Raw genomic sequence first — 24,566 nt, forward strand, 5'->3', positions numbered from 1 at the left:
TGTAGTGCTCACCTCATTTTTCCCCATCTCTCAGGTATCAACATCCTGCATGCCTGTTGTACCACATCCGAAAACTGTCACTTCCAATTTTTTAGTTATTTAAAGTGGGAGGATAAATCCAGACCCTGTTACTCCATCATGGCCAAAACCAATTCCTAGTTCAGTCTTAATTAGCCCTTGAATGCTCTGTTCAGAGGATCAGTTATCTTTCTCATATGACGTGTGTGCGTGCTGTGATGAAGAGGTTGAGGGAAACTCCTGAGGTTCTGTCAGTGTAAAGATGTAACTGCTGTTGCTATCCTGACAATTACCACTGTTGATGATGATGAGAAGGCATCATGTGTAAAGCATGTGGCAGCTGAGCACGATTTAAAGAGCACCTGCTATACTAGAGGCAGAAGAGAATGTTGTTTTACGTCAGGACACAGAGTCAGAGAGTGCAGTGTGTGAATCCAGGCTTTGCCATGAACTAGTGGAGAGACCCTGGGCAAGCTGTCTAACTCTTTGATACCTCAGTCTCCTTGCCCATTGGTCTATTAGCAGAATCAGGGGTGAATGTGGCCTGTTGCAGCCACTCAAAGGAGGGAGTGCCAGGAAGGAGGTTGTGAAGGGTCAGCTGGGGCAAGGGGCAGAGGGTTCCTAGAACGTGGGGCCTCAGAATGCCTTGCCCAGCAGCAGGGAGAGGTGGGTTCAGCCTTGGACATGATCCTGCAGGTGACTAACAGGTCTCTGGAGGACAAGACCCACAGGATGGATTCTCCAGCCCACAGGACATGCACAGAGAGGAGTGGTCACTGAGACTGAGAGTATTCCAAATATCTGGTCTTTCCAATTCATGTGATGGGGACCACATTTCTTTCCGGGATTATGCAGATGCGGTCTTGATTGGCTTTGACTGTCTTTCTGATATCAGTGGCTACTGCTGTCACTGATATTGATGTGGAATAAGGCACAGACAGGGGTAATGGGCAGGAGCTCTGTGACCAGACAGACCTGGGTATGAGTATGGTGTTTCCCCCTCTGGTGAGCTTGAGTAAGTTAGTGAGCTGATGCACAGTACATCAGTTTACTCATCTGTAAAATAGTGATTAATAATAATAACCACCTCCCAAGGATGTTAGAAGGAGTTAACTGATGGTTAAAATAGAGCATCTCTGGAAACAATAATAATGACAAAAACATTAATAATACTGGCTAATATTTATCTCACATTTATTCTGTGCCAGGCCTTGCGAAAACTCTTATTGGGATCATCTCATTTACACTTCGTGAAAGCTTGTGAGGATTGATACTATTTCACAGTGGAGAAGACGGAGGAACAGGGAGAGAAAGGGAATGAACCAGTTACACAGCTGATATGAAGAGGACAAGCTGAGATCAACACTCAGGGAAATGTCAGAACCCAATGCCAGAACCAGTGCCAGTGTTCGGGCTAGGCCGTGGAGACATCTATTCCAGATGGGGCTCTGCTGGGGCTGAAAAGTGGAAGAAGGAATCAGAGTGGGCTGCTGTGGGCAGTGAGTACTGGGAAGATACACCGAGTGGACGAAGGGGTTGAAGGGCAGTGATGATGCCTACCGATGTGGGGGATTGGAGTGTCGACTGAAGACCCTAGGAACGGAGGAGAAAGAGGACTGTATGGGAATCAGAGGGAACATCACTGGCTGAGAACAAGGACCCTTCTGGATGTTAATGTTAACTCCTGAATTTGTTCGTTCATTCATTCACTCATTCATTACTTCACAAACCATTTCCTGAGCTCCTGCTGTCTTCTGAAAGGGCTCCAAAAAGGAGCGCTCAGACTCAATCCTGTTCCCAGACATATTGTTCTACATGACTTACACAGAGTTAGACTGAAGAACAATTTTTTTCACTTTAATTTCTATCATTTAAAAAAAAAAAGCAGAATATGACAAAAACCCAGACCTCCAGCTTCTCTGGGAAAATCACAACCCCTGCCCATGCAGGGGTCTCATTCCTGCACAGAGATAGTAGGCGATAGCAGCATTGTGGATGTCCCCTCAGACAGGGTGAGGGTCTGGGGTCTGCGCAAGCCCCATCTTCTCTATCGTACCCACACGCTGGCCTCTGTCTGGGTTCCCGCTCCCTGCACTGATGCCTGGAAATCCTCTCCAGGAAGTAAGCTGGGGGAAACTGTAGTGCTCACCTCATTTTCCCCCTTCTCTCAGGTATCAGCATCCTGCATGCCTGTTGTAGTGCATCTGAAGACCGTCACGTGCAAATTTTTAGTTACTTAAAGTGGGAGGATAATCCAAACCTGTTAATTCAACATGGGCAGAACCAATTCCTAAGTCAGTCTTAATTAGTCCTTGAATGCTGTGTTCAGAGGATCGGTTATCTTACTCATCTGACATGTGTGTGTGTCCTGTGATGAAGAGATTGAGGGATGCTCCCAAGGAGTTTACATCAGTGTAAAGATGTAACAACTGTTGCTATCCTGACAATTACCACTATTTATGATGCTGAGGAGGTTGTTGTGAGGTTCTGGGGTCTGTGCCAGCCCCATCTTCTCTATCGTACCCACACTGGAAGCAGGTTGGCAGGGAACATTTACCATACCCATGTGCTGCCCTTCCCTACCCTCACATGAGCTGCGTTCTCTAATGCACAATAACTGCCTGGCCCTGGGGCATGTAAGTTTGAGAACCCTGTTGCTGGAGACCCTCCAGATACCCTCACACACAAATGCTCTGTGGTACAGGTATTGTTTTCACCACATGACTTTGCTTTAGACAGAGTTATTCGAATAATACGTGAATAAGTGGCTGCTGTGAAAGATTCCGTTAGTACATCAGTACATGGACTACACAGGTCATCACATTCCTCCACATTCTCTACTTCCTGTGCCTACCAGTGGGGCTAGTTATAGGTGCTTCCTTGTTCCTTTCAAAAATATTTCCCTGTATTTAAACCACACACACACACAGACACAGAGCAGGCCCCACTATGAGCATCTCCCATTTGCTTCCCCTCCCACCTAATATTAACAGCATGTCCTGAAGAAGATCCCTCTGATCAGTACACACTGGTCCCCTCATGCTGTTCCATGGCCAGTGTGTGCTCCATGGTATAACATGAACCCCTCACCGTTTGTTTACAATCCAACCATCATCGACTCTTAATGGACATAAAGAGGTTTTACACAATTGTTTGCTACTACCTTCCTTCTACACACAACTCTGTGAATGTGTATGTTGATTATACAGTTTTAAAGTGGAGCTGCTGGGTCAAAACTCAGTCATTCACCAATCATCCACTGAGCGCCTACTATGTGCTGGGCACTGGGGAGACTGGCCGTACTAGACAGAAAAAAAGTCTCTACCCTCACCGACCTAGCATTGTAAGGATTTTTCACTTTGATACATGCTGCCACGATGCTGTCCGTCGGTGGTGCAGGAGAAGTAAAGCTTGTTTATGGGCTCCTCACATCATTCTTGGGGCAGACGCTCTGCTGCAGTGAACAGGATGCTTAGACCTTTGCTCCCTTCAAGATCTTCAGGGTCTGGCGATGAGACTGTACGTTTGGATGTGTTGGGGGGTAAGGAGGTGGGGAGAGAAGGGAAGGAACAGTTCACAAATAACGCGGTGGAGGGAAGTAGGAATACTAGAGTCCACCACTTAGTTGTGTAGGAGGGACGCTGAGCCTGGTTAGAAATGCAAATTCTCGGGCCCCGCCAAGGACCCACTGAATCAGAAACTCGGGAATGGGGGGCAGCAATCAGTGTTTTAACAAGCCCTCCAGGTGACTGCGATGCATGCTAAAGTTTCACATTCACATTAGACCCACAGAATAAAGTGGGAGGATAGGACTGAAGTGAGAAACAGCATCCCCCCCCCCCCACCGCCCTCCGTATCACCTCCTGGTGGTGTCCGGTTCACCCCTTCGTTTCTACCTGGTCACATTCAGGTGTGGATGGCAACGGGGCGAGAGATTGGCTCCGGGATTGCAGGGCCGGAAAACGTTCTGAGCGGTGATTGGTGGCCACGAAATTGCCGGAATAAGCTCTTCCGGTACGCAAAGCGGAGCCGGAAATCCCGCTATTCCCTCCCCCTCCCCCCGCAAGGCTGTAGCCGAGTTGGTGTTCAGGGCGAGAGCGTGTTCGTGTGCGCGTGGGCATTTTCAGAATGTACATTTTTCTGAGTTGGACTACTCCAGAACTGGCTGTCCCGACAGGCATAGCTAGAAAGGGCGAGGATTCCGCTAGGGTACATGTACGGGGTAACAGAACGGTGACAGAGCCCATGGTCTTTATCTCATGTAGTCAGTGTCTTTGGGACCCCTGGGAGATGTCCCCTTTCCTAACGGAACCGACGGCACGGTTGTCCTTTCCACCGATTACAGTCAAGGACAGAGGCCTGCCCCTCACCAGGCCTTCTGATCCCAGTCTGGAGCTTTATCCCTCCTGCCCGTTGGGGGGCTGTGGCTGGCTTGCCCCACTAGGCCTATTCTGTATTACCCAGGGAGGCACAAGCAATCACAAGGCCCAGCACAGAGAAAACTTCTTGTAATGCTCCCTGTTATAGTGGTGTCACTGCAGGGAGGTAACTTTCCACGTAGGAAGACTTTTTCCCAGATCCAAGACTCCAGAGAATTGCGAGGGTTTCATCCTAACTGTGCCCTCCCTCCCTTTGGGAACCGGCCAGCAATGGCCCGCGGGCATCTACATCCGCTGTTCCCCGATCCCACCACCAAGGGGCGCGCGAGATGAAACGGTTCTGTCGTGGAACGTACCACTGAGGGGCAGAGGGAAGACCTTCGAGTCGGGAAGAAACCATTCGGGAGGGGGCGTCCGTTCTGGAATAATCCACTGAGCGCTGTGACAACACTGAGGGTCCCCTTACACCGCGTCGGGCATCAACCACGGGTCCCAGCGGAGGCACTCAGGGCGCCGCTGGGTCCATCCCCATTGTAACCGCTCCATCTTCCCGGCACATTCGAGACCGATTGGACACCGGGTCTCAGCCTGCAGCCTTCTTTTCTATCTACTCCAGGTTCACCCCTTCGTTTCTGCATGGTCACATCCAGGTGGGGACAGCAACGGAGCCAGAGATTGGCTCCGGGATGCGTGTGGGGGGCGGGGTCGAAATCGGGAAAGCGTTCTGGGCGGTGATTGGTCGCCGCGAGATTGCCGGAATAAACTCTTCCGGGGCGTCAAGCGGCGCCGGAAATCCCGCTATTCCTGCCCCGCCCTCCTCACCTGCCCAGTTCCCATTGGCTGTCTGTCTGGGACAGGCACAGTGGTCGCCGAGTTGGCGCTCAGGGTGAAAGGTGTGCGTGTGCGTGTGCGTGTGCGTGTGTGCGCGCGGGCATTTTCAGAGTCTACATTTTCCTCCGAGTTTGACTACTCCAAGACTGGCTATCCGTAAGGGGCTGATTAGCTGCCCGGGTCGGTGGCGAGGTTCGGCGCAGTCGCTGGCTGTGCAGGGTGACGATGGTGGTGTCTTTCCGCGAGCTCTTACAGTCTTGTTTAGCCTTCACTCAGTCTGGGGCGTGTGGTACCGCAGGGTCAGTCGCGCAGATTCATATAATTAAGCCCAAGGAGAGGTCACTAAACTTTTTTGGTGTCTCTCCCTGGGAAGTAACATGTGTCGTGCAGTTTGGAGATGTGTACCGCTACGTCTGACATGCCAGGTGCTGTTTGAGTACATTTGACGTCTCTGAGCATTTTGGGGAGATTTTGGTGAATGGGCTATTTTATCTGAGTGGATTTTGTGAGCCATGGTACAAAGTCTGTAGGGCTTTGTGTCCTTGTAGACCTGGATGTGCATTTTCTGAGCTTTTGGGCATTAGAGTCACTGGGTGTTAGACCCTAATGTAGAAGTCTGAACCCCAGAGTGTGAGGCCTCTGAACTGTTGTGATTCTGGGTCCCAAGGTGTGATGTCTCTGAGCTGCTTTAGGAAGGGGTTTGTCTAAAGGTGTAAAGTATCTGAGCCGTTTGGGGTCTGTGTGTCAGTAGTAAAATCTCTTACCATTTTGGCTGTGAGGTCTCTGTCCAGGAACTGAGGGAGTTGCAAACCCGGCAGATATGATTCCGAAGCCTGGAACCCGACGTGCTGATGGTGCGTTGCTGAGGGTGTCACTTGTCTCCTGGAGTCTCAGTACGTATCATAATTAATAAAATGGGGCCAGTGCCCACCTTGGAGGGTACCTGTGCATGTTAGCAGTGTGTGTAAAGGGCCTGGCTCCCAGCTATGGTTCAGAAAATGTTTTCTGAGCACCTGCCATGTACCTGAGTACTATTCGAGGAGTTTGTGACAGGACAAAACTGACAAAGTCTCTCATTTCATGGCGTTGGTCAATAAATAAATCAAGGGTGGCAGGTGCTATGTATGAAGAAAGATAGGGCTGGATCAGGGGAAAGGGTATGTGGAGATGATGTTATTATTTTATTCAAGGTAATCAGGGAAAGTCTCCCTGAAGGATGACGAATGAGCAGAGACCTGGAGGAAGTGAGGGAGCACGCCATGGGATTACCTGAAGGAAGAGCATTCCAGGCAGAAGGAACAGCAGGTGCCACGGTCCTGGCGGGGCAGTCTACTTGGCGTGCTCCTGGATATCAAGGAGTCCTGTGATGCACTGGGTTTGGCACGCCGCACTCATTGAAAGGTGTCCGGTGCTGCTCTCTGTGTTTGTCCCACAATCTGTGGTCATCCCCATTTCACAGATGAAGGACCCGAGGCTCCAAGATGTGCCCTGCACCTTCTCTCCTGCTTACACCTGAAATTACTGAAGAGGGGTGAAACCTTCTAGTCCATCATGAGAGACAGAGGGCTTGAGTGTAAGAGCTGCGGGGAGGACACCATCCACACTGAATGTCAGCCAACCAGCGGAGATCAGTTATAATATGGGAATCATGCCCCTCATAACATTGCTACTCTTGATGGAGGGCAGGACTTAAGAATGAGAAAGGAACTGGGGCAAAGGAGAGAGACAGGAAGGGGAAGCTGGAGGACAGTGAGAAAAAAACCCACTGGCTTCATCATATTGCTTGGATTTGGCCCAGTTCACCTTGATTAACTGATTGTACTAAGATATATTCACTTTTCCCCTGTCCCTACCCTTTCTTTCCCTTCCCTGCTCTTCTCTTTTGTGCCTGAGCAGTTCAGTCCTAAAGCCATTAGGTGTTGCTGGGCAAGGCAAGTATATGCGCGTAGGGGCATCCCAATTTGGGAGGTCAGAGCCCAAGGCGGTAAGGAGGATGTCCCTGGGGGTTCTGTGGGGAGGAGGCTAACTGGCTCAGGGATTCAGGCTTGAGTGAGGTGTGGAAGTCAAGGGCAGGGGATGGTTCAGCATAGCACGTGGGGAGGACCTCTTTGTGGAGGAGGGATGGCTTATATGCATTGGGATTTGTCAACTCAGTGAATATATAAGGATGGTGGGAGCCACGTCTGTCACTTTTGGAAGAGGGAATTTCCAATATGGAAAGGAGGTAAACTGGAACAACTTCTGAAGGGTTCTACTGGAACTAAAGGTCTCCGTGAGAACTCCTGGTTTTCAATAGATATGTGTGCATATGTGGATAGACTGATATAGAAATATGGAAATATGTGTGTGTGTGTGTGTGTGTGTGTGTGATTGTGTTCACACATATATTCCAAATTTCCTGAAAACAGCAACATCCCAATGACAATAAGTACACCTACCGCTAGATCCTAGCTTCTGAATACCATTCTCCACTAAATGATGGGTTCCCAGGCTGAGGAGAGATAGGATTAATGAGCCAGGCTCAACTTGTCATGTCAGTAATAAGGGAAAGTTAAAGAATGGTGGGGAGATGTCAGGGGGACACAGAATATAGCTGGAGGGCTCTCCCACTGGAAAAACTGGGGACTCTTTTATCTTTTCCAGCTTCTTTGAGGTATTATTGACATATAGCATGTAAGTGTAAGGTGCACAGTGTGATGATTTGATACACGTAGATAGGGCAAAACGATTACCACAATAAGGTTAGTTAGCACTCTATCCCCTCACAGAATTACCTTTTTAAAAATTGTGGTGATAACATTTCAGATCTACCCTCTCAGCTTTCAATATATGATACAGTTTTGTTCATTATACTCAGCATGCTGTACATTAGATCCCCATAACTTATTCATCTTATAGCTGGAAGTTTGTACCGTTTGACCAACGTTTCCCCCAGGCCCTGGCAACCACCATTCTAAACTCTATTTCTGTGAGTTTGACTTTTTTAGATTCTACATATAAGTAGAACATACAATATGTCTTTCTCTCTTTCACTTACTTCACTTAGCATAAAGCCTTCCAGGTCCATTCATGTTGTTGCGAAAGGCAGGATTTTCTTCGTTTTTGTGGCTGAATAATATTCCGTTGTATATGTCACCACATTTTCTATGTCCATTCATCCCCTCCATGGCCACTTAGTTGCTTACATATCTTGGTTGAAGCTGCATTGTAAATTGTAACGTTGGTGTTAGTCCTCCAACTTTGTTTTTCAAAATTATTTGGCTATTCTAGTTCCTTTGCCTTACCCCAGAAATTTTACCATCAGTTAGTCTATATGTACAAAAAAATCCTTGCCTGGATTTGTGATTGGAATTGTATGAAATTGATGGATCTATTTGGGGACTATTGACATCCTAATTGTATTGAATTTCTCAACACATGAACGCAGTATGTGTCTCCATTTTGTTAGGTCTTCTTATATTTCTTTCCTCAGCATTTTGTAGTTTTGAGCATACAGATCCTGCTTATGTTTCGCTAGGTTTTGGGGGAAGCTATTATAAATGGTATGCACAAGTCTTTTTTTTTTTTTAATTTCCTAATTGTTCATTGCTAGTACAGGCAAATATGCCTGACTTTTTTTGTGTTGAGCTTGTATCCTGCGACATTGTTAAACTCCCTTCTTAGTTATAGGAGTTTTTGTTAATAGATTTCATGGGATTTTCTAGGTAGATAATCATGTCATCGGTGGATGGGAGCAGTTTGAGTTCCTCCTTCCCAATCTCTAAACCATTTATTCCTTTTTCTTTTCTTACTGGAGTGGCTAGGACTTCCAGTACAATGTTGACTTATAGCAGGAGTAAGACTGGCTATCCTCCTGGCCTGGTTCCTGATCTTAGGGAGAAAGCGTTTAGTCTTTCTCCATCAAGTAGGATGGAGGGGCAGGTATTTTTGTAGATGCTCCGTATCAGGTTAAGAAAGCTCCCTTCTCCTCCTGGTTAGCTGAATGTTTTTCATCATGAACGACTGTTGAATTTTGTCAGATACTTTTTCTGCGTCAACAGGTAACGATCATGTGGTTCTTTATCTTTGGTATGCTACTATGGTGGCTTGATTGATTGATTTTTTTAATGCTGCACCAGCTTTGCAGTTCGGGGATAAACGTCACTTGGTCATGGTGTATTATTCTTTTTATATATTGAATTTGATTTGCTACTACTGTCTTTGTTTGACTTTGGTATCAGGGTAATGCTAATCTGAAAAAATAATTCAACAAGTGTTCCCTCTCTTCTGTTTCCTTGAAGAGATTGCGTAGAATTGCTGTTATTGCTTCTTAAATGTTTGGTAGGATTTTCCAGGGATACCATCTGGCCCTGGAGATGCCTTTTCTGTAAGTTTTTCAACTACAGACTCGATTTTAAAAATAGGTGATCTGTTTCTTTTTGGCTGAGCTTTGATAGTGTGTTCCATTTCGCCTAAATTGCCAAAAGTAGTTATGTAGAATTATTCATAGACTCCTTTTAATTTCTGTGGGATCTGTAACCTATTTCATTCCTGATGTTGGTAAGTTGTGTCTTCAGTTATCTTGCTTTTTTTTTTTTTTTTTTTTTTTTTTTTTGTCTGTCTGGGTGGAAGTTTATTCATTTGTATTGACCTTTTGAAAGAACCAGCTTTGGGTTTCGTTGATTAACTCTATTCTTTTTCTGGTAACTGTTCCAATCTCTATTTCCCTTATTTGCTTGCTTTGAATTTATTTGGATTTTCTTTTTCTAGTTTCTTAAGGTGGAAGCTTTCATTATTGATTTGGGTTCTTTTTTCTTTCTAATACAAGCATTTGATGCTGTACATTTATGGCTAAGCACTGCTGTACCTGCATCCTGCAGATTTTGGTAGGTTGTTTTTTCATTTTCATTTTGTTTAAATTAATTTGTAACCTTCCTTGATCCTTGCTCTTTGGCCCATGGATTACTTAGAAGTATGTGATTTAATTTCCTTGTGTTTGGAGATTTTCCTCCTAACTTTGGCTTACTTATTGGGGGTTTCTCTCTTTTGGTCAGATAACATTCTTTGTATGATTGCAATTATCTTGCAATTGGTCATATTTGTTTTATGACCCAGGATATAGTCTACCTTGGTGAAACTTCCATATGCACTTGAAAAGAATGTGGTATATTCGGCTGTTGTTATGTGGAGGGTTCTATACTTGTGAGAACATTCGGTTCACCCATGCATTCTAATTTGCTTTCTCTCCGTTCTGTGTATTACTGAGATTGTTGAAGTCTCCAGCTGTTCTTGTAGATTTGTTTGTTTCAGTTCTTGCAGTTCTGACTTGGTCATGTATTTTGAAGCTTTGCTGTTGAGTACTGTGAAGAATAGAGTTAACATAGCAGGCCTGGGACTATAATCCTTAGAAGGGCGGGCTTGTGGGCCCTCACGTCGCATCTGAGAACTTGGATTTCAAGAGGTTTCCCACCGTTGCCTCCTTCAGAAGTGTAGGTTACTCCTCCATCTGTCCAAACAGTATGTTTTATGCTAAACACCTGCTTTCCTCCTGGGAACCTGAAATCTTGATATGTGCTAGGCCCCGGGTTTCTCAGGAGCTTCCCTGGTGGACAGCATTTCACACGCGTTGTCATGATCCGTTGCCGGAGGGACAAATTGCGTGATTCTACTAGGAAAGGACTCTTGGAAGCTTGCGCTGGTTTCCTCCGGATGTTGCCCAGTGCACCTCTCCCCCTGGATGATTTGGCTTTGTATCCTTTTGCTGCAGTAAATCTTAGCCATGAGGATGACTATGTGCTAGGTCCTTGGAGTCCTCCTAGGAACTCATCAAAAGCAAGGGTGGTCTTGGGGCATCTGAAACAGTGGTGGCAGCTGTGGATTCACTAGCGAGACTGTGACTCGCTGAAATACGGTGAAAGCCTTGTTTGAGTAAAGGGAGGATGAAGCAGTAGGGATGACGATCCTTTTGTGCTTGGTGACTGTGGATGTACCCGTGCTATGAAACAGCAGCTGAGCCACTGACTGTTGGGATAGGTGTTACTTACAGAATTTGAAAACAAAAGATCCAGATCCAGGAGAGTTAGCGCACTGCATCCTCGGCTGCTTCTGCTGTGCTGCCCGATGTTGGGGGTGGGGTGGGGCGGGGAGAGTGCAGGCAGCTCCTGACTTTGGTGTTTGTTATTTCCTCCAGGCCTGGGGCAAAAGGATGCGAACCTTACAAAAGGTGGACTCTGGGTCGGCCAAAAAATGTTGAAAGTTTGACTTGCTCTCTCCTACAAGCGGAAGAAAGCAAATAAAATCAGGTTCTGGGCTGGAGAAAGCTTCAGATAAACTAGAGGCAAGAAGGGGAAAAAGCTCTGCAGGCTTTTCTTCAACTTGGCGGCTGCTGCTGCTGCTGCAGCCCCAGCCCCTTCCGGCACTCGCGCCCGAGCTCCCCGGCCGCTGTGCGGTACCCTGGTGAGTGTCAGTTTACTGCTAGGGGTTTGAGTAAAGCGTCCCTGAGAGAGGGAAAAGGGGGAATTTTAAAAATGGCTTTGTACGTTGTGGCTGTTGCATCCGGATGTTTGAGACAACTGAGACGAGACGTTAGGCATATGACTCTTCAGTGCAAGAGCATGAGCTTTTCCAGCCTCCTCACGGGATCAGTGAGAGAGACAAAAGGACAGGAGGTTGTGTCAACCCATTTTGAAAATTTTTTAACATTCAGGATTTTGTCCTGGCCAGTTGCGAAACATAATGTCTTTACAGTTAGATTATAAAACATGTTTTGCCATGAAAGTACTTTTGCCTTTCTTGCCTACAGCCCTTCCATACAAAAGGCTTGGGGGACATTAGGAGATAATTAAAGAAATGTAAAGTTTTGATTTCAGGATTGTACACAGTGATTGTATAACAATGGAGAACACACCACCCCTGGCACCTGGCGGGGAAGCGTAGCGAGGGAGCGAGGGCATTAATGATCTTGTCTGTCCAAACTGTTCCTGGGAATTTTCTATGTTTCCTAAAGGAATACTCCCCGTGCAGCCTTCAGAGCTGCTGTGAGCACTTTTTTTTTTTTTTTGAATTTTATTTTATTTATTTTTTTATACAGCAGGTTCTTATTAGTTATCTATTTTATACATATTAGTGTATATATGTCAATCCCAATCCAGTGAGCACTTTGAATGCAAACTGTCTGCTGAGGCTCCAGTCACACCTGAGGGAGCTCTGACTGTGGGACCGCGGGAGTGGCCCCAGCCCCTGGACGTTGCATGCAGAGCACCTCCAGGTGTCACTCACCCTTGGAAAGAGGATGCGCTGGGGTCCTGGACAGACAGAACTGTTTGGAACGGGCTGCCTCCAGGCAGTGCCTCTGAAACTAAGACCTCCCTCCGATGGATTATTCAAACTGGACAGGGAGTCCTAGGGGGGCAGGTTCCTGGGTGGGAGGCCACACTGGGGCCCCAGGGAGCTGTCCTGCCTGCCTGATGTATGTCCTGCTCGGGGCAACCTAGCAGTCGTGAACCCTTTGTTTCTAGGGATACATGTATGCCTCGGAATTACCCTCCTTGTGTGTGAGCCCTGAATATCCCTACACGGCCTCAGCCTGGACGAGTAGTGACCAGAGTATGCTGTGCCTGAATTGGTGCCTCAGGTGCCTCAGCTACAAAAGGTTCATACAAAAAACTAAGCCGTAAGGTTCCTGGCTTTCTAAGTTAGACCTTCATGGTTAATGACATCTGTATTTAAATGGCTGAGTCCTGGAACCCTAAGGGATGTAACTGACGTCAGTACTGCAGTGTAGGCTGGTGTCACTGTGCTGCCTGGGTCCTAAGACCTGTGGCATTCCCCTCCCTCCCTCTGCAGACTGACATCCTTCTCGCTCGTCATTAAGACACTGGGTCCAGTCCTTCACCCGTTACGTCAGCTCCACAGGTGTGGACTGACTTTCTACCGTGTGTCAGGTCCTCTGCCCCGAGGACACCAGGATGAACGGGGTGTGTTTCCAGCCTTCTGAGAAGGAGTTAAAAGTCTGGTGAGGGAGACAGACATGGAAACAAAACCTCAGTGCCTCAAAGACAATGGGCTTATCTGGCTTTGTTCAGCAACTCATGGCAGATCACACTATGAACATTTCCCACGTAACTTTTCCCGTCCATTGACAGCATATCCTGAAGATCCGTCTAGTCAGCACAGTTGGATTCCCCTCATTCCTCTAGGCGTGGGCAACCTCAGCTATCAAGCGATACTGGTGTGTTGCGTCAAGCTCAAAGCCAGTAACAGAATGGCCTTCAGTATGTGTTCTCTAAAACACTCAAGGATTCTTTGTAAGTTTCCAGAGAAAGCAACATTCAAGCTTCCCTTAATTCACAGGGAAATTACAATTATGGAAAATCCACTTTATTTAACTCTCTGCTAGAAAGTGTTTGCCTCCCTGTAACCCTCAGCCCACAGATGCCGGTAGCTCCTCCCAATCATTTCAACACCCAAACCTACCCTCTGAAACTTCGTGTCAGCTTCCACTTACTTACCAGATGCATCACTGTGGTAGTAAACCACATAACATACTGGTTATCAACCACAAGAATAGGATTTTATGAAGGTATCCCCAGACCTCTTATTCACATCCAAAGGATAGGAATGTTATGGTCCATGTCAGGGTCTGGTCTGGGGAAATAGCATGGCAGCATGGAGTAGGACACAGGACTCCCCAGGAAGGATTCCAGGCACCTTCCTCGTCTGTCTTGCTTTCTGTGACAAGATAACGGTTCAGGGACAGATGGGATGTGAGGTAAGGCTTCGTTTCCAAGGTCAATCACTGCCGTAGGCATCAACGTTTGGGATGGTTCTGTGGTCGTCATGGCTCTTGGCTCCCGGGTCTGGGGTCCTTCTCAGAGAGGACGAGCCCTCTCCAGGCTAGGTCACCAGAGTCACGGGCCAGGCGAGGACTTTAAGCTACTAGGGAAGGCTGTCTGCTTTGGCACGGCAGATGAGGTCAGAGGAGGAGAGCTGAGAGGAGAAGAGGGGAGAAGATCTCCTCAGGTCAGGGGCAGGTGTCTGATGGGTGAAGGGAAGACATTTTTCCTAAATTCTGGTTGCTCTGGGCTTGTGTGGCATGGAGGGGGTGAGGGTGCAAGAGAGAAGCAGAGGCTGACTGGAGGTGGGGAGAATAGGTCATATAACCTCATATTGTCTGTGTCCCATGGCCCCCGAGAAAAGCCCAGGCCATGTGGGATCTCAAAGGTCATCTCCTCTCACCACCTCCACCCACTGGCCATGAAGAGAATGGATCTGAGATAAACTGAAGCCTCAGAGAGACAGGCCAGTGGGGTGGTGATGTCTTCTCAGAAGATCCACTGCCCTGCCCTTGGTTTGACTCTCACGCTGTGTCCTTTGCCTTCTGTCTCCTGTGCTCTCGGGTTGGTCTTCCCAACTGTGTGTTTGTCCTGGGAAGAGTCAGTACATTGGAGACAGTCTTGCTACCAAAGGAGTTTAATAAAGTTCCTGAGAGTTTCCCAGGCAGAGTGAAAAATCAAAGATTCTAGGGCACCGTTGTAGCCACACTAAATGAGATTCACTGAGTGCGGATCATGGAATCTGCACTTTTTGTTTGTTTGTTTTTTCATAATTCCTCAGCTCTGATTGACATGGACAACTTGTCTGGGCACTACCAGAGCAGAGGAACGGTCTTATTTTCCCTACTGCCAGGTTTCTCTCTCCATCGGGAGCGTGTGGAGGTGACAGAGGTTTGCTGCCTTCTCTGATGCACAAACCCAAGACCTTCAGGCTAGGAGGCTGACATGCTGTCTGCTGTTCTAAGGAGGCCCTCAGATCATTGTTTCCACAAAACATCCTGATTCCAATCCTGTCAAGCCTCCATCTAAAAGATTTCTGAAGAAACCAGATTTCTATTTAGTGTGCAGCTCCATGCTGTAAGGTCAATTTGTGTTATGTGTTAGCTGCTTTTCTACATATTTTGCAGTAGCCATATTGGATCTTGCCCTTGACTGAGTAAATACAGAACACGCTGAGTTTTCCACAATGCCTCCACAGACCTGTGGCTCCAGCCCTTATGCTGGGTGACCCTGAGCAGGCTACTTAGCGTCTCTGTGCCTCAATTCTTCCGTTAGTAACGTGGAAACACTAGTTAGGAGTAAATGTAACTCCTTCTTGGGGCAGTTTAGAGCACTGACCGTGTTAAGACATGGGAAGTTGTCAGGACAGTGCTCGGCATGTGACAAGTTCCTGGTGAATTCTAGCTGTTGCCATTACTGTTGTTAATATTGTTACCGTTCCCACATTTCCCTGGAGAGTGTTCCAGAGAGACAATGTCAAGACCACCTTTGACTCACCACATGGGCTTTGCACTATCACTTCAGCCCCTCAGGGACTCAAGAACTGAATGTATGGGGCATGGGTGTGGGTATATATATATTTTTTAGCATAATGAGTATTTAACTCTCCTTATGGGGATATTGTGAAGCCTAAATGCAATGCTGGGGTTTCATCAGGCGCTCGTATGGAAAAGTTTAGTGCCTATTCTCTAGGAAATTAGAAGTCTAATGACCTCTTCGTATGATTTGTATAATGAAGGGAAAGTAAGTGATCGCTGGACGATTGTAGAACATGAGTATATACATTTTCAAAAGCATTCCAGAGGGAAATTTAAAGGCCCAAGAACCTCATCATATAGCCCTTCTGGGGGGCCATTATTTTTATCAAGTCTAATTCTCCTGTATCAAATTCTGAATATCTGAATCTGATGAGGATACAAAAGTATTAATACTCAAACTTTCATCAGTAGGACTTTATTTCTTGTGAAGTTTTCACATTGCCGGTTTTATGGTGTTTCTTATTTCTTCCACTAATATTCACGTTTTTTTAACCAAAGGGTGATGGTATGAATATTTTCTGAGTTACATCCTGAGGAGATGGTGAACAGTGTTTTTGGATAGAGAGTCTGAGGGAGGGGGCAAAGGGGAGAGAGAGTGCAGCGGCAGTGGGGGAGGAGAAAGCATGGGGGCAGGGAGAGAGGGATATGGCTACAAGCAGAAACCGAAGTGAAGAGACACAAGAAGAAAAGCTCACCCTTCTGGACCGTGTTTAGCTCTCTATGTGTATAAGTATAATAAGGTCTCTGAGTACTCACAGCAACATTATGAGGTAAGCATTTTTAACGTTATCGTCCCTTTTTGCAGATGAGGAAGCTTGAGACACGTAGAGGTTAACGGGTGAAGGACCTTGCCCAAAGTCACCTGGCCGGCAAGAGCTGAGTCAGATTGCTACCCAGGCCTGAAAGAAACAGAGAGGTGTGGTATCTGACCCCCGAATCTGGAATACACTGCAGTGCCCAGCGTCCTCTGGATCAAAAGGCAAGTGAGCATGTCCATCGGCATGAATCAGATTACCAGGGATCTGTGTATGGATTGAACATGATGTCTCCAAAGTGCATGAAAGACCACGGGGTGTCGTGTCAATATGCACACGTCACAGAGAACAGTTCCTGGTCCATATCAAGCTCTATACATGTGTTTGCTCCTACCGACGTCAGTATCAGCATCCTCATCCTCATCATTACGGGAAGTAGCATAACCATACTATAACGATAAACAGAACAACAGATAGAAAAGTATGAAGACATTACCTCCCCCCATGTCCTAATTTTTAAAACTGCAGAGAAAAAGAACTGGAAGGCGGTAGACCACGTATTAAGTGTTTTTCTCTTGAGTGTGAAATTCTAGATAATGCCCAAATAACCTTTTAATGTGCTGTATCTTCATTGTTACATAGCCAGTTTTTCTATTATAATTTTAAAATAGTTTTTCTGAAGACCTGTTCTCTTAGGTATCTTGACGTTTCAGGATTAAAAAAAATTGTTTTGGTATCCTTGCAAAGTGAAAACCCAGTCAGCACACTTAAGTGAGCAGTATGATCTTTGGTACAGTGGTGGGGGTGGGGGTGGGGGGTGGGGGGAGCAGAGAGGTCCTGATGGAAGGTTAGCTAAGTCTGCAAGCGTTGTGAAAAAGGCCATGGACGATATAAGCCCAAACCAAACAACAGCTCACAGGTCCCTAGGAAGAGGCTGGTGTTCTATCCACATAAGTGTCTGTACTAGGACTTCTTAGACCTTTGCTCTTTTGGCTTCCGTGGCGCAGTGGGGCAGCGTGTGGCGCTTATAACGCAGTCCTGCTTTGACCCAGGCTGTGGATGAGAGTCGCAGCCTCCCCTGCAGCACCGCCCCTTTTGTGGGCCAACTGGAGCACTTTTCTTGATGCCTGGGAGCCTCCAGATTCAGAAGGGAAGGGAGACAGAAAATACATAGCTCGGTAGGTAGATCCGACCCTCCCAGATAGAGCTGTGCACAGCAAGTGAGATGCAGGTGCAGCTTGGTGCAGTAACCCGTTGGGAATTAGCAGAGTTGGATTGGGTGACTCAGGGAAGAAATGTGGACGTGAATGCAAAGGGGAGAAACCACATTAAGAGGGGTAAACAGCTATAATTCCCATTTCTGTAACAGGGTAGGGTACTCCATTATTGTTGGGAGAAGGCTTCCTGGTCTGAGCTCTGGGAGGGCGTCACGGCACTTTAGTGATGAGCGTCCTGAGGAACCGCCATCAACCCTAACCAGGGGGCGCTGAGTGTCTGAAGGCAGGAAGTCTCAGTCTTTACCCCTAACAGACACAGACAGCTTCTTAGCCCTGCTGAGAGTGGTGCTGTGGCACCTGAGGGAAGCTCAAAGTTGCCCTCTAGCAAAACTACCAGTGCTCCTTATGTCCTAATCCAGGTCAGGGTGGCTGCCCAGGCACTGTGCACTGACCTGGATAAGTCTGATGGTAACTGTGTGTGTGCGTGTGTGTGTGTGGTGTGTGTGTGTGGTGTGTGTGTGTGTGTGTGGTATGTGTGTGTGACAGTGACTTTTCATTGAATCGTTCACCAAGCTCCAACTGTGGTCAAGGCACTGTGCTGGATGGCTGGGGATACATAAATTGGTCAGCTGGGTATCTGCTCAGTCAGCTGACTGACAAGGACAAGGAGGGATCACAGATACTGAATGACAAGCCTGTGCCAGGCCTTAGAAGGAGTGAGAGGCAGGACGTGGGGGAAGAGCAGAGAGAGTCGAGGTGGAGCAAGCAAGGAACTAGGAGGACCGCGTGAGGGGCAGCTCCGAGTGAGGCTGATGGCCTCACCTGGACTGGACATGCCCTTCCTAACTGTGCTCATGTCCCTGACTCCATGGACACCTGTGCTCTGGGCACAGCGTCACAGACTCCACTAGCAGCCTGCGTTCATTCAACAGTCCATCGATTGGACGCGTAGTTGCGGGGCCTACACTGGGCACCAGCCACTTGGTACTTGGGAGACATTCAGTGAACATTCGGTGCTCTAAGGATCTTGACCCAGGTTCCGCTGTGAGGCCAGAACTGTGGCTGATGGGGCAACAGAGTGACCCACACGTGTGTAATGAACGTTGCAGCCTCTTTGATTAGGAGTTTCCGGAATTAGGGATCGTATGAAAGATGCAATGCTCCTCCCCCCACCAAAGGGAAGAGAATCTGACTCGAGATATGCCCTGTTTACTCCATTCTCCTGTGTCAGTTTTAACACAGAAATAACTGGTCCAAGAAGAGCTACCCTTTATTGACCAAGTACATTGAGTCGAGGTCCTTCATTCATTGAGGAAACAAGTTCGAAGCACCGACCAGACACTAGGTCTCCGCTACTGGGGTCAGTTTGGGGATGCAGGGATGATGGGGGCTGCAACCTGCAAGCAGATGACTGCCCCCTGTTGTGTGAGAAAAGCCATGGCAGGATTTAAATCACAGAACCCTAGGAACACAGAAGAGAGCCTCTGACCCCTGCCATAGTGTGCGGGGGTGTGTGGTGTGTGGGTGTTTGGTCAGGACACACTTCTCGGGGTGGGGAGGTTCTTCAGGTGGCACTTGGATCACCCACAGTTGACAGACACAAGCTGAAGAGCAGAGACATGAACACGGGTGGAGCCAGATTTCCATTCTCAGTCTGTTGGCTCCAGACCACCATGGCAGCTGGGTCAGCTCCAGAGCTGTCATGCAGCCACTAAAAACACTTCCTCTGCCTCTGCTTGCCTCTCAGTTCCTTACATCTGACAAATAGAGTGAGACTGGTGGAGACATAACTGGGGGAGGGTTGATTGCAAAGCCTCTCTGATATGGCAGAGTGCCTCCCCACAGGGGAGGCTGAAGTCCTGCCCGGCCGTTGGCTCTGAGGCAGTCCTTTTGCGCCGGCGGACTCCAGTTTCTTGGCTGCAAGGCAGCTCCTGCGAAGGCAAACACAGAGAGGGTCTTAGAACCTTTCAGGGTGGCTTTGCCCTACTGGGTGCCTGCATTTCACAGGTGGACATGGTATTGGGACAGTCATGACTTTCCTGTCACGGAACAACATCTGCATCCCGGCACCTGAATCACAAGCCAGGTGGGTTGTCGTGACCGCAAAGAAGACGGGCTTTGCAGTCGGGCAGAACTAGGGCTTGACTCCCAGATCCAGCCTTTACTGCATCAGTGACCTAACCTCTTTGAGCTTGTTTCCTTGTCTGTGGAAGGCGGGGGTTGATACTTCTCTGGATCTATGGGAAATAAAACCGCATATGCCCGGCTCCCATTATTAGCTCAGTAACTAGGCTCCGGGTGAACCATTTTACACTGCGCCCTGTGTTAGGGACACATCAGTGTGGAGGTAAGCATGCCGGGGACCTCTGGGCATCTACTCCACCCTCTGGCTGGGGTGGGGGTTGGGGTAGTGGTGGTGGAACTGGTGCCATTTCCATCTCTTTAATTGTCTTTACATATCAAAGGCACACACTTCATTTCATACTTAGGTGTGCTCTGCTCAGAGGAGTTGTACTGAATGAAGTCAGTCCTCACAGTTGGGTCTGTAGCAGGCAGAACCAGCAGTGGGGACACCTAAGGAGTTGCAGGAAGGTGCTGTCAGATTCCCTAAGAGGGTCCCCATACTGAGCGCGCAGCTGATCCTTGCCTCCCTGATGACCACAGGGGACTAGTAAATCAAACCTTGCATAGGGAGGACCCGTTAATATACTTTCTCCTGGGGCTTCCCTGGTGGCGCAGTGGTTGAGAATCTGCCTGCTAATGCAGGGGACACGGGTTCGAGCCCTGGTCCGGGAAGACCCCACATGCCGCGGAGCAACTAGGCCCGTGAGCCACAACTACTGAGCCTGCGCGTCTGGAGCCCGTGCTCCACAACAAGAGAGGCCGCGAGAGTGAGAGGCCCGCGCACCGCGATGAAGAGTGGCCCCCGCTTGCCGCAACTAGAGAAAGCCCTCGCACAGAAACGAAGACCCAACACAGCCATAAATAAATAAATAAATAAATAAATATATATATATATACTTTCTCCTGTCCTAACAGAAACTCGGACTATAAACTATAGTGAAAATCTCATCAAAACTAAGTCCATGCGTAGGGCAGTTCAAAGCCTGTTCAATTTACTGGGTCACAGATACCATAAAGTGACAGATTTTTTCCCCATTGTTCAGCTTATCCCTCCTCACTGTGAAGCAGGTGGTCACCCTGGATCCCTCTATGCTTCCAAAACTGGGGCCAAATTCCAAAGGTCATATTCAAAGGCAACAGTGGGCCCGTATAACATAAGGCGAGAGCTTTTCTGTCTGTATCCTGTTCTTAGCAAGGAAGCCTTTCCCAGAAAAACTCAGCCATCAGACTGCATTTCAAATCAGCTCGTTGTGAACCACAGTAAAACGTGTGTCCATGTGGGGAATTCATAATGAAATCTCCATCACCTTCCATTCGGTAAAAATATCAAATCTGGTAACTGTGGCTTTTCATCCAGGTACTCCCCAGGAAAAATGGAAATTGCTCTACCCAGCCTGACAGCTGAACCTAAGAAGGAATCAGATAGATGAGGAGGGAGGGAGGGCATGTAAGGTGGAGGGAACTGCACGTGTGAGGTGGTGAAATCTGTGGGTGGTGGGGGCCGGGGGTGGGGGGGCGGGCAGGGGTGGCGAGGGAGGACGAGTGTGAGCACACCGGCCATCTGATGAACAGAAAGAGGTCTTGGTGCGCTGGAATATCAAGTGGGGCTTGGAGCAGAAGGAGGGGGTCTGGTGAAGATCAGGCGTTTGGGGGCAGGCAAGGCCTGCTGTGCTTAGTCCAGGAGGCTGGACATTATCCTAAGAGCAGCGGGCAGCCCCTGCAGAGTTTTGAGCAGGGGTGTCATGCCCAGGTTAGGACTTAAGAAAGCTTCCTCAGGCAGTAGGATAGACAAAGCGTTGGAAAGCATCAGGATTGCTGGTGGTGGTCAAGGAGAGAGATGAGGGTGACGTGGACGAGGGAACTCACTGTGCCGATGGAGAGCAGTGTCAGGATCTTACTTAGAAAGACTTAGGAGGCAGAAAGGTGGGGCTTGATGATTGAGAGGGTGGTGAGAGAGAGGCAGCAGGCAAGGATGGCTTTAAGGATCTCTGGCCTAAGCAGCTGGGGAGAAGGCTGCCTTGCCCTGAGTTAGGCAACAGTAGAGGAGGTGCAGCTATGTGGGGAGGGGTTGTGGATGGGTTCAGTTTGGACTTGTTGAGTATTCCTTGCCTTTGGGGCTCAAACACGTATTACCTGAATGACTTGGGGGAGCTGACCTAACCACTCTGTGCCCAAGATGCCTCAACAGTGATTGATAGGGGAATGAGACTAATAATTAAGAAAAAGACTAATTTCTGTTTCATTTATTTATTTATTAAAGAAAACGTTTTTTAATCTTACAGCACAGTGCCTTGAAAAGTACAGTAGTACGGTACAACAGCTGGCCTACAGGGGCTGGCGTTTCATTTATTTAGTCTATGAGAATGTCCTCCTTTTACACAGCAGCACGCTGTTTTACTGTCAGGTACTCCCTAGGTACAATGGGAAGGTATCTTCCCTCCATATATCTGCTTGGTTTTACCTATCTGCTTTGTGTATTTTCACCATGTACCATGCATTGCCAACTGTAAAAGAAAAATAAATACATTCAAAGTAACAAGTGTTTGTCACATGCATGCAGAATGGCAGTCCATCAGCCTGTCTCTCAGAGAAAGAGCCCCCCCTTCAGACCCTCCAATTCTTCCTCCTCTAGCCCCTCACTCCCTCCAGGGAGTGGGCACAGGGCCTTTGGGACCAAGTTTGTCTAACACTTCTCTTCGCTGTGAAGTCATCTCCAGTGTCCCAGAAGTTGCCTAGCACTTGTTGAGTGCAGTCTCCCTGTGGACCTGTCAGTTGACTAGGGAAGTCTGTAGTTTAGGAGAGAGGATTGAGCCTGATAGGTGGAACTGGAAACCATCGGTGTGTGGCTGCCTAGCAGGGAGGTGATGAAGCCACAGATACCTAGATTTGAATCGAGGCCCCACCACTTACTCCTTCTGTGACTTTGGGCAGGTTACTTAACCTCTCCGTGGCTCAGTTTCCTCAACTGTAAGATGAGGATGATGGTCCTATTCTGGGATAATAACTCCTTTTTGCTTCCTTCATGTAGATCACAAACATATAACCTTTCGATAACTATACAGTGCTGTTCGAGCGTCGATTACTTCCAGGGCAAAAAGGGAAGCTCTCTGCTTATAGACTTATCTACTTGGACAGGCATGAAAGATGCCTGGCTCATGTTTACCGCGTTGACAAGGTTGAACTTCACCTGAGCCCTGAAAAAAGCCACAGTAAAGAAATCTCTGCAGACTTTTGTGTTCCCGAAATGGCTTACTGCAAAGGACCACCCTTCCCCTTATGACTCAAGATAAGGCTTCTCATAAGTCTCAGGTGACTCCTGGGTTTACCTGCTACAAGGCCAAATACAGACCTTCCTCCTTTTCCTTAAAGGGCAGATACAGACCCTCCAGCTCCTTGTTTTTTGTCTCATGACTAGTAACTGAGATTAAAAGTCAGTCCTCCTGAAAGTAGCTAGTCACAAAGATAATCATTTCCTGTTCAGTTGACTGAGACTTCCCCTGAACGGTTTTCCCACCTGCAAACGTCCCCACTGTAACTTGTCTACTACTCTCTATGAAATGAAGTACAGTGCAAAACCACCCTGCTGACAGTCTGATCTTCAGATCTGGGGTGCTCTCCCAATTGCAATTGGTAGAATAAAGTCAGTCTCTTTATTAGTTTGTGTTTTGTCTTTCCCAGTGTGATGTATCACACGGGGTGTGACTGGTAAGAACTAGGTAAGAAAAAGATCAAGTAACAGGAGCTGCTTCTCACGTAGGCACGCAACAACACAAATTACCAGGCAGTCAGGGAGCAGCCCGCCCCCACCCCCCTTCCAACCCCAATAGCCCACCACGACCATGCGTCGTCTGCGAGGTCATCTCCAGCGGCCGGAAACTCTTCCTGCGACTCCAGAAGCGATCGTCCCTTCTACTCTCCAAGCTCCTGGGAGAGGCGCTCCGGTGCGCGGCCGGGAGGGGCGGGCACTGCCTCCTCTTCTCCGAATCCCCCAGCCCTACTGCCGCCGTCCCCGGGGAGGAACCTACTCTCCTTCAGGCCACTCCCGGCTCCCTCCCGGCCCACTAAAACCCAGGGAAGGCCTAAGGGGACCCTACTTCTATAAGGGGCGGGGGGTGGGCGGGGAATGTCGCATCCCTATGACTTCAGACGCAGACCCGCAGACTCCTCCTCCCGTGGAGGGCGGGTAGCCTCTATAGGACGCCGGAGGACTCCTCCCCTCGGTGGTCTTAACCCTTCTATTCCCGGCGCGGCCCGCACCTCCGCCACTCCCGCCTTCCCGCCAGGTCTGAGGATGGGAGGCGGTGCACTGGCGTCCTGATGGCGGAAACCTGATCCCGGGAAAGAAGGTGCGAGAGTGAGGGATGGAGACAGGGACAGACACGCAGACAGAGGGAGACGTCTCCCTAGGACCGACCAGGTGTGCGTTAGTGTCACAGGACCAGAATCCTTCTCTTTAGCCAGTTGGGATCGGTGCTCTCTCTGAGAGAACAGTTGCTTTCCGCAGATGCCCTACCTCTTGAGTATCAGAATTCCTGTTGGACAGTCTGTGTATGGCTTATTTCTCTTTCTCTGGTTGGGGATTGCCATTTTTTAAGCCGAAAGAGACGGTGTTGAAACTTCCAGTGGGCCTTGGTCGACCCCCGGGATAACTGGGCTAGAATCAGTGTTCAACAGGTTCAGAAATAGTTTGTCTGTTTCCTTGGCATCACCTCCCTCCCCACCTCATGTCCCACCTCACAAAATGAGACAAAATAATTGAAGTGTTTTCAAGGCAAATGCGTTTCCTGTATTGAACGCACCAGAGGAATTCTTCCTCGTGAGTGTGTGAGAGAATTGGGTCGTGATGTGACACGACTAGGAATGGGTACATACTTTTAACAGGCTCTTTGAT

The 24,566-nt window shown here is 48.2% G+C and overlaps 2 long non-coding RNA genes across 5 annotated transcripts; one reads left to right on the forward strand and one right to left on the reverse strand.

Annotated features, from left to right (window-relative positions):
* Positions 1-5,327: 5,327 nt before the first annotated feature.
* LOC132357298 (uncharacterized) lies at positions 5,328-17,126 on the forward strand. Of its 4 annotated transcripts, XR_009500207.1 has the most exons (5): positions 5,328-5,384; positions 6,008-6,121; positions 6,419-7,494; positions 11,398-11,663; positions 16,385-17,126. It is a non-coding gene; the product is annotated as an uncharacterized LOC132357298 (long non-coding RNA). The 4 variants fall into 4 exon arrangements; XR_009500204.1 differs by having other exon boundaries at positions 5,351-6,121; XR_009500205.1 differs by having other exon boundaries at positions 5,351-6,121; positions 6,419-7,452; positions 16,385-17,125.
* Positions 17,127-18,805: 1,679 nt separating this feature from the next.
* Positions 18,806-23,785, reverse strand: LOC132357297 (uncharacterized). The gene is made up of 2 exons (XR_009500203.1): positions 23,508-23,785; positions 18,806-19,482 (listed from the first exon to the last, which is right to left on the reverse strand). It is a non-coding gene; the product is annotated as an uncharacterized LOC132357297 (long non-coding RNA).
* Positions 23,786-24,566: the final 781 nt, after the last annotated feature.

The sequence above is a fragment of the Balaenoptera ricei genome, chromosome X (genome assembly GCF_028023285.1).
Source record: "Balaenoptera ricei isolate mBalRic1 chromosome X, mBalRic1.hap2, whole genome shotgun sequence".
Classification (NCBI taxonomy): domain Eukaryota; kingdom Metazoa; phylum Chordata; class Mammalia; order Artiodactyla; family Balaenopteridae; genus Balaenoptera; species Balaenoptera ricei.